The 18,796-nt window shown below is 41.3% G+C and overlaps 1 pseudogene; it reads left to right on the top strand.

The window, feature by feature from the left end:
* Nucleotides 1-17,093: 17,093 nt before the first annotated feature.
* On the top strand, nucleotides 17,094-17,463 carry LOC137777780 (gamma-aminobutyric acid receptor-associated protein pseudogene; annotated as a pseudogene).
* The last annotated feature ends 1,333 nt before the right edge of the window (nucleotides 17,464-18,796 follow it).

The following is an 18,796-nucleotide window of genomic DNA, read 5'->3' on the forward strand; positions in this document are numbered from 1 at the left end:
CTAAAGGGGGACTTGGGGTGTGTTTTTCTCAGAAATTATCTGGCTTCTTGCCTCCAGTTTCTGCCAGACCCCAACTTCTGAATCTAGCCCCAGGTCCTGAAGGTTTTAGGTGTGTGAGTGGGAGCATGTGTGTGTGTGTGTGTGTGTGTGTGTGTGTGTGCACGCACACACATGTGTTTACAAGAGTGCTGACAGGATTCAATATGGAGGTATTCTCGGTACTGGTGTGTGGCTTTGACCTTGAACCCTACCTGGCCCTGGTTTATGTGCTTCTACCTTGATTTGGTTACCTTGTGCCCCAGTTTGATACTGCACCGCTTCTGGTCCCAGTCTCTGAGGCTTTGCCTTCTTAGCCTGTGATGCGTAGGAAGAAAGAAGTGAGTCCTGCTCTTTCAACAAAAAAGAGGATGCACTCACAGGTGAAGCACAGGTGCACTCCCTTTATCCATACTTACAAAATCATGCAAGCTCTGAACACTGAAAGCTTTTTGGTATCTCTTACCTGGCCTGAACGTATTTGGCAGCAAAACCTGATGTGAACTTTAGCTGCTTATTTTTTTTCGTTTAATTTTTATTTTATATTGGAGTATAGTTGATTTACGATGTTGTGTTAGTTTCAAGTGTACAACAAAGTGATCCAGTCATACATGTATGTATATCCATTCTTTTTCAGATTTATTTCCCATATAGCTTATTACAGAATATCGAGTAGAGAAATTTAGCTGCTTGTAATGCTTAGTCGTCCTCTTTGGTGTAGTGTTCACATATTTTGCTGTATAAATATTAACACACTTGATTAAGCCTTGTTGCCCCAGACCCCTTGGGGGCTGTCACATAATATATTGCATATGCACCATATTACTTTTTTTAAATCTAAAAATATCCTGGATTTTGTAATACATCTGGCCGCACGTATTTTGGATAAGGGATCAAAAACCTGTGATCTCATTTAATCCTTGCCAATCATCTTGTGCAATAATGATTATGTCCATATTAAGATGAGAAAACTAACAGAAAGATTGATTAATTTGTCCAGGGTCACAAAACCATTAAGAGGAAGGTCCAGGATGAGATATATGCTTTTCAGCTTCCAAAATACATACCTTTCCAACTACTTTACATGGTCTTCCAGCTTCTTTAGGGGGGTAAGCTGTGTTTCTAAATGATGTAGGCATTAGGAGTTTGGGATTAACATATACACACTACTATACATAAAATAGGTAAACAACAAGGACCTACTGTATAGTACAGGGAAATATACTCAATATCTTGTAATAACCTATAATGGAAAAGAATCTGAAAACGAATATATGTCTGTATAACTGAATGACTTCACTGTACACTTGAAACTAACACAACATTGTAAATGAACTATAATTCAATTTAAAAAAGTGATGTAGGCAAGGTGGAAACAGGACCATGAACAGAAACATGGGCAGTGCTCCAGAAACTGGCCACTCAAAGTACGATCCTTGGACCAGCAGTATTGGCGTCATCTGAGGGCTTCTTAGAAATGATGAATGGGCCCCCCCCAATGACCTACTGAGTCAGAATCTGCATTTTATCAAGAACCACCCCCACCAGGTGCTTCCTGTGCTCATTAAAGTGTGAAGAGCCCTGGGCTAGATGATTGGAGGAGGAAAAGACCACATGCCACTCTTAAGAGTTCTCAGAATCGTGATCTTTTGCTGTTGCGCAGCATTCTCTGAGGCAAGGCGAAGGAGGAGGGAGAGGAGTGCAATGGTGCGCAGCTCCACGGTGGATGCCAAGGACAGAGAGGTGCCCACGACGATAAAATGATTGCACGCTTGTTCTACTAGTCTGTTGCCTCAACAGTTTTTTCCCAAGGTGGGGCTATTTTTCTACTGATCGAAGAAAGTCCTGCAACTGCATATTTATCTCTGGGAAAAACTCAGGGAACTGGCCTATCAAAGAAGAGTATCAAACTCATTACATCATAATTATTAATTATTTGCTCATCAGCGGTATGGCCCTAGAGCAGGTGAGCAAAACAAATATTCCTAGACACCCGTGATTATGAGGAACATGCATTTTGGGGGAGGGGGCTGGCCAGACCAGAAAAACTGAACCAACTTCTATGGCATGTTAGAAAGTGGTTAAGTTCTGAATCAAAAAGGAGAAGTAGATCTGGGTAAGGAGGAACAGGAGTCGGGTTGTGGGGGGAGCAGGGCAGGTACGGTATCGGACAGTGTGGTTGGGGGTAGACCTTGTACAGGTAGTGCAATCTAAATGAAGTCTTGAAGGAGGTGAAGGAATTAGCAAGCGGAATCTGGGGGAGAGCGTTCCCAACAGAAGAAACAGCAGAGCAAAGGTCCTGAGGCAGGACCATGTCTGTTTCATTTGAGGACAGCAGACAGACTCAAGTGACTGCAGTGGGGAGACCGAGGGGAGTCATCTAAAACCCGATACCAAGCTCTCTGGCTCTCTTCTTTGCCTGGCTTTTACATAAACTCTGGGGCTCACAGAATCCAGAAAGGATTTCCCCCATGGGCAGAGCCTTGCCTTCACCATGGCCCTTCCGGCCCTCTGCCGTGTGAGGACGCCATCCAGAGCAGTGCAGGTGGGGTTGCTGGTCCACTCTGCAGCAGTGTCTCTCTCACCAAGTTTCCTGTTTAAGCCAAACAATTCCTGTGTCTCTGGACCAAGCTTGGCCTTTCGTAGCCTTGCAAGGCCTGGCCGGAGAGGATGCGGAACGCTGGCCCCTGTTGAACTGACAGTCACGTTGCCCTTTCCAGTCTTGGGGGAGCCACCCCTGGGTTGGCCAGCTTCCCCTAGTTGCAAAGCTAAGGCCAGTGCTGCCTACCAAGATGTTTTGATTGTCAGGCAGAAGATTACAAGGAGAAACAAAGGATTTGATTGTGCTTCGGTAGGGGAGCACTCTTCCCCTCCTGGCAGGCCTCACTGGGCTCCATCTTTACATATCTTCATGGCCACAGAGACGTTCAAGTTTAGAATTACAAGAGGCTGCTCACTTTCCCCTGGGAGGACAAGATGGGCTGCCTTTCATACCTCATTGATGGTTCCCCTTATTTTGGGGGGTGGCTCACACGGATGGCCCTGTCTTATTTTAAATTGTGGCCTTTTTCTCTCTCGAAGGAGGCTGTAGAGCACGAGAGGCCGGTAGAGGTCATTTCCTCTAACACCAGCATATTAAGGATCATGATCTTGAGACACAGAGAGGTCATCTGGCATGTCCAAGGTCACTCAGCTGGTGGCCAAGCTGGGACCAGCATCCAAGCCTCCTGCCTTTAGCCCAGAACTTGTTTCACCATATTGCGACTCTGGGACTCACTCTTTTTCTCAGTGATTTTATGCTTTTTGTTTTTCTTCCTGTCCCATTACCAGACGTAGTTTTTCTCCTCCAGTGTTCCTGTTAACTTAGGGACAACTAGTTCAAAATAAGTCTCGTATTTGCGACTACATAGGAGGCACTGTGCAAATGAAAATTAAGGGCGAATAAGAAAGAAGTTTCGGGGCTTCCCTGGTGGTGCAGTGGTTAAGAATCCGCCTGCCAATGCAGGGGACACTGGTTCAAGCCCTGGTCTGGGAAGATCCCACAGGCCGCGGAACAACTAAGCCCATGCGCCACAACTACTGAGCCTGTGCTCTAGAGCCTGCGAGCCACAACTACTGAGGCCCACGTGCCACAGCTACTGAAGCCTGCGCGCCTAGAGCCCCTGCTCCACAACAAGAGAAGACACCGCAATGAGAAGCCCACGCAATGCAACGAAGAGCAGCCCCCGTTTGCCACGACTAAGGAAAGCTGCACGCAGCAACGAAGATCCAACACAGCCAAAAATCAATCAATCAATCAATCATCAATCAATAAAAAAAGAAAGAAAGAAGTTTCAATCTTCAAGACACAAATTCCAGGAGGAGAGACAATCATTACAAATACACATAAACATAGTGCAGTGTTCTAACAAGAATACGAGGAATTGCTTAGGTTGCTAAGAGCAAGGATGAGAAAGTTTTGCTAAAAGAGAAGGGGTAGGGGCTTCCCTGGTGGCTCAGTGGTTGAGAGTCTGCCTGCCAATGCAGGGGACACGGGTTCGAGCCCTGGTCTGGGAGGATCCCACATGCCACGGAGCAACTGGGCCCGTGAGCCACAACTACTGAGTCTGTGCGTCTGGAGCCTGTGCTCCGCAACAAGAGAGGCCGTGACAGTGAGAGGCCCACGCACCGCGATGAAGAGTGGCCCCCGCTCGCTGCAACCAGAGAAAGCCCTCGCACAGAAACGAGGACCCAACACAGCCAAAAATAATAAAAATAAATAAATTAAAAGAGAAGGGGTAGAGAAAAGTGAGGTGGCCAAGCCAAGTTTTCATCTACTGGTTCCACATGAAGGAAAAGCTCTGTTTGGAAACTCACCTTGTCATTAAGAATTACCAACGCTTTGGGTTTCCATGTTGGTGGGAAAGTGTCTGGCTGTCACAATATTTTAAAATGACAGCATGAAGAAAACCTTTCTGTTCTCCATACAATCACCATTTTGGGGTTTGAACGAGAACCCCTATTGCCTGTAAGTTGATCTTTCTCCTTGAAGTCAGTCTTCATAAATCCTCCCAGAGTCTAGGGTCTCTTCTTTAAAATATACGAGGTGTCTATCAAGGCAGCACAGACAACAGTATTTGAATGTGCAACGTGGGGCAGAACAAAAAGGCCCATGTGAGATTAACTGGAAAATGTATCCAATGGAATATTCATGCTTCATATAGTATTATTACACATACGGCCCTGAATTGAAAAATAATGTTTCTAGGTTGAATTAAATACTGTTTCCTCTGTGTCCCCACAGTATTTGTGCATGGTTCTATTACTCAGTGATAATGCACCCAGCCTGTATTCAGCCTATCCTATGGTACCAGGCAATGCAACAGAGATTGAGAGTACAGAAAATTAATGAGAATTTAACGTGGTATTCTCATTAATATTGAACACAGTATTGTAATATTATAATGCACTGTGGAAAATACTATAAACCCTAAAATCTAAGTGGCTAAACACAACAGAAGTTCATTTCTTGCACACATAAAGTCTTAAGTGTGCCTTTCTAATCAGTAAGGGGTAGACTCTCCTCTAAGCAGTAAATTGGAGATCCAGGTTCTTTCCATCTTTTGGCTCCACCATCTTCAACATCTGACTTCCAAGTGAGGAGAGGATGCATCTGCCTCTGATTTACCTTGGTGTGGAAGTACCCACTTCATCTCTGTCCGCTTTGGTGGACAGCTAACATCCATGCTACAGTCCTAGGATCTCTGAGTTACCTTGGTGTGGAAGTACCCACTTCACCTCTGTCCGCTGAGTGCTTTTACGTACAAGAGAAGCTGAGAAATCAAGTCCTTGGCTGGGCAGCCACATTCCAGCAACAACTTGACACTATGAAAAGGCAATAGGAATCTTTGGTGGACAGGTAACATCCATGCTACAGTCCTAGAATCGCTGAGTGTGGTTTGGGTCGAGGTTGCAGTTCCCAGCTTCTCATGCGGCTGGGTAGAGTCATGTGACTAAGTCCCAGCCAATGAGATACATGTGTATGTTATGTGACCACCTCCAAGAAACTCCTTCAGATCAGCTGTGTGCTCTTTTTCCATTTTCTTCTTTATCCATTCCTCTACTCTGTTGGAAGTGACAGCTGGAGTCCCCGCCACCATCTCGGACCCTGAGGTTGAGGACCATACCTACGGATGGCAGAAAGGACAGTTCGCAAATGCCTGAGGCCCTGAAAGATGGGGTGAATGAGCTGGGCTGCTTACCTCAGCTTTTATGTGAGGAAGAAATAAACTTCGATCTTTTCACAGCTTAGGTTACTGTAGGATTTGTTAATTACAACTGAACCTAATCATAAGTGATATGTAAGCAGAGGGAAACGCTTGTAAAAAGACTTGGAACTACATGAGGATTCTGAAAAAGTTGAGAGTCTGATGTGGCTGTAGTATAAGGCTCATGGCCTAGGCAGGGATAAGCAAATGTTTTCCAGAAAGGCCCAGATGGTAAATATATTAGGCTTGGCGGGTCATATGATTTCTGTTGCAGTTTCTCAACTCTGACATTGTTCTGTGAAGGCAGCCATGGAAAATGGTGTAAAGGAACAGGGATAGCTGTGTTCCAATAAACTTTTACTTCTGAAAACAGGTGGTGAGGAGCCAAATTTGATCATCTTAGAGGATAATCACACTGCATTGTTTTATCATTATCATTTATTTATAATGATCTCACTGTTGGTTGTTTTGGTTTTGTTTTCAGCTATATATCCATGTATGAATCATAGTGTCAGGAGTGGAGAACAGGTTTAACTGACAACTACGCAATGATCAGGTGAATGGGCGAACTCAATCCTCCAACCGTGCTTACTTAGATCTACTCTGGGTGCCAAGGGGATAATCATCTAACTTACTCCTACCCACAGATGCCATTTTTGTCCTCTACTAGGAGCTTTCAGTGTCTTAACTGAAAGAAGAGACTAGTGGTGAAATATTTTTAGAAGTTTGACAGTCTATAAAAGCGGAGAATTTTTCATCATTTGGTAGCTGAGCCTTTTGCCTTGTTTTCTAGTAATGGAACTGAATCTGATTTGACAGCTGTCTCCCTCTGCTCAAACAGAACATTACTCCATCAAAAAGGAGGGAGTTACAACATTTAGGGGGTATCTGTTATGATGAAAAGTACTCTGAAGTAGGAGACAGAAGTTCTCTTAGTTTTTTACTTTGCTGGAACCAAGTGTTTGGGGAAACCAATTAATCTTCTAAGTCTTAATTTTCTCATCTTTAAAATGGTCACAGGGCTATTTACTTCAAAGTAGATTGGTAGCGTCTCATGGGGCTGATTGTATGAGCTGTAGGAAGATGTGTGCACGAGCTGGTACATCTTAGGTCGTATCCAATTGCCCTGCAGTCAATATATAAGAAAACACAGAAGAAAGACACATTATAAAAGGTGGAGAGGGCAACTTGCCCTTTGAAAATACATCATGCCTTATGCATAATAGAATTCAAAGCATTGATTCACATTTGGGAACCATACAGATAGAAAGCAATCATGTCAGGAATTCAAATGCTTCAACAAAATTGGATCTAAATGGGTCAAAAATGAGTATTTCATTTATGGGAAATGCTTCTAAACATGGCTCTAGAATGTCTCGTATTGAGTTTGAGCAAACATTTGGGAAACTGGCAAGAGCAGAGAATCCGCAGATGTTTTCCATATACACAGTATATATTAAACAGACGAGTGAAACAGAGAATTCAGGAAATGCTCAGACAGAGAGGGAAATTGTTAAGTGGAGAAAAATCTGTTTGCTTTCCTGACACCCTCTCTCTTGTCTAAATCAATTATGAACATTCATCTAACCTACCCTTGTAGGTCATAGAAACTTACATGATCAGAAGTCTGAGAAGGTCTGGAAACAGAACTATTAACTAAGCTTTTATCACTAATTGTTATGCTTCCTTTTTTTCCCTCCTAAGCTTTTACTGGGAAAATTTCCCCAAAGCTATAATTACACTGAATAATGACAGAACTTACTTAATGAGGCAGAGAGCAGAAACTTTTTGAGATAGCAAAATTTGCAACCAATTAAATATTAATGAAAAATTGTCTATCTCAGAATCCATTTCTTCACATTCATTTTATCTCATACTTGCATTTAATCTACAGGAAGTTCAGTCATCATGTGTATTAGAATTCGAGAAGTAAAAAATGTATGAATAATTTCATGATTTTCCCAAGAGCAAGTTTCTGTACCAGTTAAGAATATGAATGAAAAAGAGGTTAAAATCACCATAAAGAACCATACATTTCTAGATTATTAAAATCAATGCTGTCAAATGATCATCACTGTGAAGATGATAACATTTTTCCTACGCCTTTCTAGTTGTTGATATATATTTTTTAAAGTTTTTATCTGGTAGTTATAGAATAAAGTCTTGATATTATATATGGGTAGCAACTCAATCCAAGTGATATTTAATGAATTGCCCAGATAGTTTATTTCATGAAATATGTTTATGCTGAGATGCAAATTCTTCTTTATTTTAGTTCTAGAAATACCATACATAAAATCCAAGCTTTGTTATCATCGAGGCATATGAAGATTTTTAAATAATAGAAAGTGCACTGTAAGCCATACCAAGTGGGTAGACTACACACAGTAACTAAGAATTGATGACAAAATGTATGTGGGACCTTCAGGTGTACAGATTTCCTAGGTTCCAGGGTGAATGCTGATAATTGTTTGGACTTAGGGAGTCCCCCTGACTGTCAGCTCTTGCTGTCTTAGGTACTAGACCCCCTCCTACTTATTTAGATAGAATTTTTGCACTTCTTGCCTTCTCGTGAACCACAGGACATGCAATAGTTATCGCCTGCACAATGCATCGCCCTTCTACATCTGGGGCACAACTATATTCTTCCATTATTCCCCATGAAGCAAGGAAACTTACTACTATTTATAGGTGGTGACCACATTGACTATTTTCTAGTATATTCTGTCATGGCCTATTTTGCTAGAATATTAGTTCCTGGGAAGCAGTAATTCTGTTTGTCTTATTTGCAGTAGGTTCCATAATTCACAGAACAGTGCATGGTATAAGACAAACAAAATAAATATTCTTAATAACTTACCCAGGGTTATTTCCTATAACTTTTGGGTTTTACAAGGGCCCTTCTGCCATCTCAGCCCTCCAACCTTGCTCATTTCTATATTAAATCTCTGTGTATCATTTAATATTTAATATAGAAATTTATGTAGTTATTTATTTATAAATAAATATTGTTATTTATGTTATACTTGGATTTGTCCAACTGGGAATATTAACCTTTAATTGTAAAGGGTCATCAATGCCAAGCAATATTCTAATCTTATTACTGATAACACATTAGGAAAGTGCCTAGAACCACATATAAAGTTACTGTTGACTTGAGATAAATTTATAGAACAAAACAATGACTGAATGACGAAAACAACTGGATTCATATTTTACCAACTTTGGGACTGAAGGTTAGTGATCGACATAAGCTTTGAGAATTTTACACCCTGCAAAAGTATCGCTCAGTATTGAGAACAAAACAATTATATTTTCATGTGTAAGAGGACCAGAGAATTTTATTACTGTTAGTTTTCATTAAACGTATTTGTAAAGGATCTACTGCAGGAGGATGACAATTAAACAAAGGCAGGGGTGAAAGTAATAATAATGAGTGGATATATAAATTAATAAAATATGTCAGAAACTATTGGTTATAAAAGTAACTGTTTTATATTAAAAAGTGCAAAATTAAGCCTCTAGATAACAATGATAGGTTAGTGGTGCTCAGCGGCCATTAAGACATGATAATTTATACATGTTCTGGAAAAAGACAAAAAACCCTCACATACTTTAGACTTTATATATATATATATAAATTCTCTCTCTCTCTCTATATATATATATATCATGAGTGTACATTTAAAAATTAAGAACAGTAAGTGTGAAACTAGAATTATGATTATAGATTCCCAAACACTAGATGAGAAGAAAAATTTTAAGACCCAAAATAAATTAGGGAATATAGAAATTATTATCAATGCAAAATATGTTTGAAAAGAGGAAAATAAATAAATGTTGGTTCACTGAAAACATAGTGGTAGAAGACAGTGGAAAGCTTGGACACCAGGTCTCTAACGATGCCAAGGTAAAGGCCAGAGATTTTCTAACTGATGAATGAGACAGCAAAACAGCAGTAGGGACCAAAGTTCTGCCACATCATATTGCTGTTGGGTGCCAGCCCCTGATAATGCCAGGGAAGGGGCTGTGCTTCCCCAATAATGCAGCTTAAGGGCCCTACAGTTCAAGAGGTGGAGGGCCTCTCTTTTTAGACTGACACAGAGTCATAATGGATCTCTGTGTACTCTCCAGAGTGCCGTTGGAACTGGGCACTTGTGACGTTTCATTTTATGTGTCAATGTGACTGGACCACAGTGTCCAGACGTATGGTCAGACACTATTCTGGTGGTTGCCGTGAGCATGTTTTGGATGAGATTAACATTTAAATTGGTGGACTTTGATTAAAGCAGATTTCACTCCATAATGTGGATAGACATCATCCAATCAGTGGATGGTCTGAACAGAACAAAAACTGACTTCCCCTGAACAAGAGAAAGTTCTGCCAGCAGATTGCCTTTGGACTTGAACTGTGACGCTGACTCTTCCCTGCTGGCCTATCCTGCAAATTTTAGACTTGAAAACCTCCTTAGTCGCATGAGCCAATTCCTTAAAATAAATCTCTCTCTCTATATACACATACTATTGGTTCTATTTCTTTGGAGAACCTTGACTAATACAGCACCCAAACACCTGCCCCTGCTCCTGTTTCCATGAGTTTCCCTTAGTAAATGCTTTTTAATAAAGTATGATGTACTCGTCTTTCCTTGCCTTTCCTTTAAAAATAGGGAAAGTATAGTTTATCAACACGCCTAGAGTGTTGTTCTTTGTACTAGCTAATAAAATGAGCATAACTTTAGCTAATACAATGTGCAGAATGTTATTAAAAAAGCAATGAGAAATGTCATTGATAAACAATATTAAAAACAAAACAAAGGGCATAAAAATAGTAAAGGTTTTAAATGCATAAGAATATATTCTGAACAACTTTATGCCCATAAATTTCAAAAATTTAGAGCTGAAATTCTTCTAGAAAGAAATCATATACACATTGAAAAAAAGAGAAAACATCTGAGTAAGTTTATAACTATTACTAAGTTAAATAGGTAATCAAAGATTTTCTTACCAAAAGATGCAGGCTCACATGGTTTTCAGGTGACTTTTACTAAACTTTCAGAGAACAGTGATTTAAACAAAATGATGCAGAAGATATGAAAACAGTTATCTAACTTATTTTATCAGCCAATATGATTTCAGCACCCAAACAAGAAAATTTTTATCACATAGAGATTAAAAATCTTCAATTCTATGTTAACAAAGCAAATCTGTTAGTGTACACAAAAGCATTCGTTTTATTATCTTCAATTTTTTGTTAATATATTCATGTCTTAGTAAAATGTGATTATTTCTATGGTGGGAAAGACAGAAATCCACATAATGAGGAAATAAGCACAGGAATTATTGTGATATGGAAGAACAGTGGTCCAGAGGGGAAGACTGAGGCAAAAGGGTTATTCTGGAAGATAAAGTATGAGGGCATTCTGGGCCAAGGGAGCAGAAAAACACTGTGTGTTGAGAGTGCGTGGCAAGTTTGAGTCACTGTTGGTATTTGGCTGTGACAGAAGTAGGGAGATTATCATGGCAGCTAGACCAGGCCCATTTCATGGAGGTTCTCCTTCCTTGGGCTGGCTGTCACCCAGAGTCCTGAATTGATTTCCTCATTAATGCTGCATTTGTTCCCATTTCCCTTGTTCCTCCAGCAACTCATAATCCCTTTAACAGGAGCAGAGGCAATGTTGTTTATCCTGTCTGTAAGTCGGGAGTGTTTCCCCATGAATGCAAAACAATTGTTTTGATTTTAGTCTTCTCTTTGCCTGCTCTGGGCCTTGCATCCAGTGTGCCCGCAGCACCTCTTCACTGACTGATGGATGGCACTTTGGCAAAGAGCATGGCCAATTAATTAAGTCTCACACATGGCCCAACTGTCTAAGGGAGAAAACCAGAAACAGACTGAATGCAAAATGATGGAAGAATCGGAAACAAAGAACAGGGGATGGAAGCAAACTAACTCACATCTTTAGAGAAGCATTGGGTCAATAGGAGGGGATGCGGCGGGGGCAGGTCCCCTAATTAGCAGCGTCACTGTCCAGAGCCAAGCATCTGGATTTGGCGTCAGAGGCCTGGGCTTGAGCGTAACGTGTTGTCAAATAAACAAGTGCCCTTGAGCCAGTTGTTGAAACTTTCTGAATAACATCCTCATCTGAAAATGGAGAAAATACATACTTCACGTGGTTGTTATAAGGACCACACAAAATACGGTCTGTGAAAGCGCCTTAAAATCTGCAAGTTGTTACTGTCATTTAATTACAAAGCTTGCCTGGTTGGGCAAGAAAGACAAAGCACACTGAAAAACAAAATCCAGATTGATTTAAAGCAACGCAAAACAAAAACTAGTAGAAAACAGGAAACGATGTCAGGCATAAAACCTTGGCATACTTTCCATGTTTAGAAGCATTTCCCATAAAGGATTATATATAACTGAGTGACTGGAAAACCTCAGGAAAGTTCCATTTCCTCTCCTTCCTTGCTTAGCTCCACTTGGAGCTCAGGAATGGTTGCCTGGAGGCCCTGCAAGCACTCATGAGCCCCCTGTAAGGAGAACTGGCTATGCAGTTCATGGTTTTTATCCTTGAAGCTAAAAATGTGACGGGAATGTTACTGCATTTCCTTAGAGCAGGTTTCTGCATTCACAAGTCACCTCCACTCAACCCACAGGCCTCTCCGAGCTCACTTACAGCCTTGTCAGCAAGAACGCAGAGAGCAGCCTGCTGCAGCTGCAAGTGAGCCCTTTGGGCTGTGCAGGGTTCCTGACACTGCCAGTGGGATAGTAATCACTTTTATGGTATCTAACTGACACCTGCCCTCCTCCCCAATAAATCAGGAATATACTTAAAATTTTTTCTTTTTCAGCCAGCAGAGGGATTGCGAGGTTTTAGCACAAACAGATTATTATCTTGATGGCCACAGTCTTTTAACTAACGCGAAACCCTCGCTTTAATCTCTCCTTCCAGATCTGGGACATCGCAGTTCAAATCTCAAGGGCAGGGACCTACTGTCCTGTATCTGACCGTGACTTTGGCTGCACCACCTTGGACATTGTCCTCTCTGAGCTGCAGTTCCTTTATTGAGGAAAAAGTAGAGCATGCTTGTGGCTAGATGATCCTTATCATCTCTTCCCATAAAAATGTCCTCTTCAACCTCAACCTCATCTTACCCCACAAGATGCGTAGTCAGGCTGGAGCCATGACCAGCAGCTGACAACTGTGTCACTTACTTGGCAGACCTGTGTGACCTTTTCTGCAGCAACAGAGCTGCTTTCATGGTCACTCACTGCCTCACACTCTCCCTGTGTCAGATCAGAGCAACTCTTATTCAGAACCTTTTCTGGTTCTGTTGGCTTTAATAAAGGGACCTTCCCATACGGAGCTGGAGCGAATCATTTGGTGGCCACACAGTTTCCATGTCATGGCACACACTCACCCTTATGACCTCCTTCACGAGAAAGTAAGAAGGCATCGTTGTGCTTTTGCCCTCGAAAGTACTGAAAATCTGCGTTCCTGTCTGTCTCAGTGACTTCGATTGATCTGCCCCTCAGCAGTGTGTGTTACTCCCGGCAGCCACGGGACAGAAATTGTAGGGGTCATGAGATCTTGTGACCTCAGCCAGCCCATTCATTGAATTCTCCATCTGCTTACAAACTGCACCCTGTTGCTTTTATCAAATGACTCAGTGAGTTGGGGATGTACGTGCTTTTTTTGCTTTTTTAATACAAATTGAAAGTGGCAGGAGGGATTTTGTTAGACAAGAACTTGAGGGAAATTTTGAAGTGTTCTATGGAACCAGATGTTGTGCAGTTTATTAAAATTAAGAGAACTATTTAATACAGATGTTTATAGATATTGAACATTTTTATTACTGACTTTTATCTTTCAGAAGTTCAAATTGCTCTACATTTCTTAAAGAAGGGCAAAGAATAAGAAAAGGGGAGGAGGTGCTGTCACGATAGCATTGCCAAGATATGACCTTAGTCACTTTGTGTGTTATAAGAGGAGTTCTTCATCATAGTTTTGGAGATGGTTATCACCTTCACCTGTGTGGTCCTGCATATAAATCTAGAAAGAATTACCAAAAACAATTTTCACCATGATTCTGAAACATCTTGAAGTAAAAACAGACTTCAGTTTTGAAACTTTGTGCATAATGAAAAATAGTACACTGGTATCGCAAGAAAGAGTAATGGAAACAATTCTGGGATTTACTGATGATGGAGTTGTTCAGGGTTCAGTGCCTCTTTTCAGGGTCCAAATCACCTCTTCCAGCAGAGCAAAAGCTGAAAGTTCAAAGCCAACTTGAAGGAGCTCTACCATTGACCAGCTGAAGTTCACAAATGTCCAAATAGCTTCCTCATCTGTAAAATGGGATTCTTACAGAACTCATCCTGTAGGATTCAAGAAGAACCAACTGCAATATGGCATGCTGAACACACAGCACATGCATGGCACTTTCTGAGGCCCTTGATTATCAGCAACAATGACGAACTTTATCACTCTCAGTGTGGGAAGTAGAGGTGAAATTTTGATTCTTATTCTGTTCCCAAGTAGACATAATAAACATAACTAATAAAATTGTTGTGTTGCGTAAAATGAAAAAATCAACAATCTGGAAAATATCACCCCACCTTGAATATCCAAAGCATAGGCATAAACTTTGTCTAGTGAACGTGAAATGGTTTCTTACCCCAAGGAGAATGTTACCAGAAAAAGAGAACATTTGTCTCCAGCTCCTATAGCTCAAGGGATATTTGGAAGTGAGATAGAAGAAGAAAAAAAAAAGTGAGGCACTGTAAATAGCCACAGGAAAAAGGGCATGTAAGAAGTAGGGGGAAATCATTCAGACAGAACTCCGACCTTCTTCCCACCAAGCGTACAAGGAGGATGGGATTGTCCCTCCCGCCATGGTAGTCAAGTAGAGGGCATTTGGAAGAGAACGGACAAGGAAGCCCAGGTCCCTTGGGCAATTATTGTAAAATGGAAATTGAGCAGCTAAAGGTACTGAAGCAGTTTGTGTATAAGTCCTGTGAAAGGAACTGGGCCATCAGAGAGGCTAAGAACTTGCCAAAGTTAAAACGCTAAAATGCAGGCAAGCTGACACAGGTGCAGAGAGTACATATACCTTAACAACTATATTCATAGTCTGGGGCGGAGATGCTGGTACTTGTCACTAGTTCTCATTCAGGGGAAGACCAGTGGCTACAGTGCACAATTCATTGTGTAAATAATGTTGAGTATTTTTGTATCCCTTCCCCAAATACATGCATGCACGCACACACACACAGACGCACACTTTAAAAATTCTTCTAAAACTTAAAGATCTTTTATAGATATATTTAAAGGGAAGGATAATGAATAAATGATATCAATAACATTTTTCACACTCACCATGCCAGTGCAGGGATAGGATAGTCCCATGGTGAGGGAGCTAAAGATTGTGGAGAGACCACTGTATTATGGTTTACTCTGCAGAATAATATTACCACAGACACAGAAGCTTAAAATCTCACACATTTATTATCTCACAGTTTCTGTGGGTCAGGAGTCTGGGCATGGGTTAGGTGGGCTCTCTATAAAGCTGCTAACTAAGTGTCAGCCAGGGCTGAGTTCTTATCTGAGGGTCGATTGGAGAAGGATTGACTTCCAAGTTCATATGGTTGCTGTCATCTTTAAAATCCTTGCAAGCTGCTGGACCGAGGGGCTTAGTTTCTTGCTGGCTGGCTGCCAGAGTTTTCCCTCGGTTCCTTGCCATGTGCCTTGTTCTTTAGGGCAGCTCCCGACATGACAACTTGTTGCTTCAAAGTCAAGAGGGAAGAGAGTCTTTCATCATGACAGTCCTTACAATTTTATGTAACATTATCAAGGAAGTGAAATCCTGTCACCTTTGTTGTATTCTATTGGTTAGAAGCAAGTCACAGGTCTCACCTACAGTCACGAAGAGTGAGTTATACAAGGGCAAGAATGGGAGGAATAAGTCATGGGGGCCAACATAGAGTCTTTCCACCAAAGCTACTATGTGTCAGGAACTTTAGCAATATTGAATACTTGATCTTTTCAGCTTCACTCTGAGATGCATATTATTATTACTTTACAGATGAGGAAATTGAGCCTCCCAGAGGTGAAGTAATTTGCCCAAAGATCACAAGCTAGTAGAAATGTGTCTGGAATTCTAATACAGATCAAAACAAGTGTTATTTTTCCTACCCTTCTTTATATTCGCCCTGTTAAGGCAAGTGTTATTTATCCTTCTTTCCTGGGAAGACCATGGAATGACCTCCAAGAATGGAACAGGCGTGAGCAGTTGAAATTGCTTCCATCTTGGCCTCTGACAGTTGAGTGACACCTCTTCTTCCCCAAAGCCATCACAGCCATCTCTTAACAGAGCTATTTTAGGCTCACTGGCCTCAAGGGCCAGGCCACTCAAATCATCTCAGTGAGGCTGATTCTTTCTTACTCTCACAAAAAACAATCTTTAGAATTCAGTTCAAGAGTGTCCCTGTGATTATCATGTTCTTTCTGATCTAAGTATGGGAATACTTTGATTTGGAGTGAGGAGACATTTCCCCACATTTTTGGGTGAACAAGGTCAGGGGATAGCTGGTTTATAGATGCCACAGAAGAATGCACTTGAAAATTCTAGGCATCTCACCAAATCTTTACGTTTAAAGATGTAGTTTTGAGAATACTTTTGATTTTCAAATGTGTGCATATAAAGACATTGGTATATTTGAGACTTGTAAAATAACTCCGTATCAAACTATTTGCTATGCCTGGAGCATCACCATTATGTTTCATTCACTTAAAATTTTATTTAAACACAAAAATAATTTTGAACCTTATTTTTTAATGCATTGATTGAATTTATTGATTTAGTTTAGTTCTATTCAATAGCAGTATAACGTAATGTAATTAAAAATTTTTTCTAGTAGCCACATTAAAAAAATAAAAGAAATAGGTGACGTTAATTTTAATGATAATTTTTCTTAACCCTATATAGCCCAAATCTTATTTTAATATGCCCTCAAAATAAAAATTGCCAATAAGCTACTTTGCATTCTTTTTATCCTACTAAGTCTTCAAAATCCAGTGTGTACTTTATTTACAGAATATCTCAATTTGGAAGCTACATTTTCATTGCAAATATTTGATCTACACTTAGTTTTCGTAAACTATGCAATGACAAGTGTAGATACACATACCCAAATTGTTCTAAACATAAAAGTTTTCAGCCCGCGCCTCGCTGCCACCACCCCCTCCCCCCCCCCGCCCACCGCGTCCCAGCCCCCACCCCAGGGTTCCCTCAGCCCGGTTCCCCCGGAGGATGAAGTTCGTATATAAAGAGAAGCATCCTTTCGAGAAGCGGCGCTCTGAGGGCGAGAAGCTCCGAAAGAAATACCCGCACCGGTTCCCGGTGATAGTAGAAAAGGCTCCCAAAGCTCGGATAGGAGACCTGGACAAAAGGAAATGCCTGCTGTCTTCTGATCTTACAGTTGGTCAGTTCTACTTCTTGATCCGGAAGCGAATTCATCTCCGAGCTGAGGATGCCTTGTTTTCCTTTGTCAACAGTGTCATTCCACCCACCAGTGCCAGGATGGGTCAGCTATACCAGGAACACCATGAAGAAGACTTCTTTCTACACGTTGCCTCCAGTGATGAAAGTGTCTACGGTCTGTGAAGCTGCTGTCCCTAAGGTGGGGGGGGGGGGGTCCCATTCTACACAGAGAGAGGGGGCCCTCCTTCCTTGACCTACTCCTCCTTGAGGGGCAAACACCACCTCCCTTCTTCAGGACCTACACTTCCTAATGTTTGAGACTCTCCCCCAGCCCCTCTTAACACAAGGGTTAATGGGGGAGATGGCCTCTAGTACCTCTCCTTTCTCCATTCTTCCCCTTTCTATACCACCTTTCCCATTCTGCTTTAGACTTCTTGATTGTCAATCTCTGTCACATCCGGTGATTGCTTTGGTTTCTGTTCCCTTTCTAACTGCCCAAGGGTCTCAGAACCCCAACAATCCCTTCTTTTCACTACCTTCTTTTCTTGGGGTAGATGGAAGGGACTGAAATTGTGGGGGGAAGGTAGGAGGCACATTAATAAAGAGGAAACCACCAAGTTAAAAAAATAAAGTAAAAGTTTTCAAATAACCAAATCAGTATGCTTTTGAATTTAAATTTAAATTAATTAAAATTAAGTAAGATTAAAAATCAAGTTCCTCAGTTACACGCGCCATATTTCAAGTGCTCAGTATCCACATGTGGTTGGCAGCTACCACACTGGACAGCATAGGTCTAGAGTATGCTCACCACAGAAGAGATTTCCACTGGGCGGTGAAGATCGACAAGCTCAATAAACTGTTTTTGAACATTGTTGAATTGGGAAGATTAATGTTATCAACAACAAGTTAGAGGAAAGACTAAGCAACTAGTATTTAAGCCTACCTTTTGATTTGATCCCTGATGAAATGATGGTGATGATAATGATATTTTATTGAATGCTAATTCTGTGCCCAGATCTCTACTAAGCACTTTGTAGCCCTCTGGTGTAATTTCATCATCCCCATTCCACAGATGAGGTACAGAAAGACTAAGTCACTTGTTTAAAGACATGTGTCTAAGAAATGAACAGTGTGAGCCTACACGCCCAGACAGTCTGCCTGTAGAGCCTGCATTCTCACTTAATTTACTCTTCTGCCCCTCAGAGATTAATATCTTTTTAAGACTTATCCTAAATAAGATGGCATAGTCCTTGAAGCAAAGACCGTACTGCATGCTCCTCTTTCTTCAGTGGCCTCCTCATTCCCCAGTTCCAGACCTTTGCTCCAGCTTTTCCTGTAGTGTCTTCTTTCTTCACCTTCACTTGTCAGAATCCGAACCATTGGTCCATAGTTCCTTCAGGAACAGCATCCTCCAGAGACGCTGTCTCAAACTTCCAGTTGGAACATTCTTCTCTTAAGGTACTTTATAGGTAACTACATTTATTAGAGCATAAGTCCTTTTCTCTTTTGCATTCTGGCTACTCTGCATGCGT

Source organism: Eschrichtius robustus, chromosome 15 (assembly GCF_028021215.1).
Source record: "Eschrichtius robustus isolate mEscRob2 chromosome 15, mEscRob2.pri, whole genome shotgun sequence".
Taxonomy (NCBI): Eukaryota; Metazoa; Chordata; class Mammalia; order Artiodactyla; family Eschrichtiidae; genus Eschrichtius; species Eschrichtius robustus.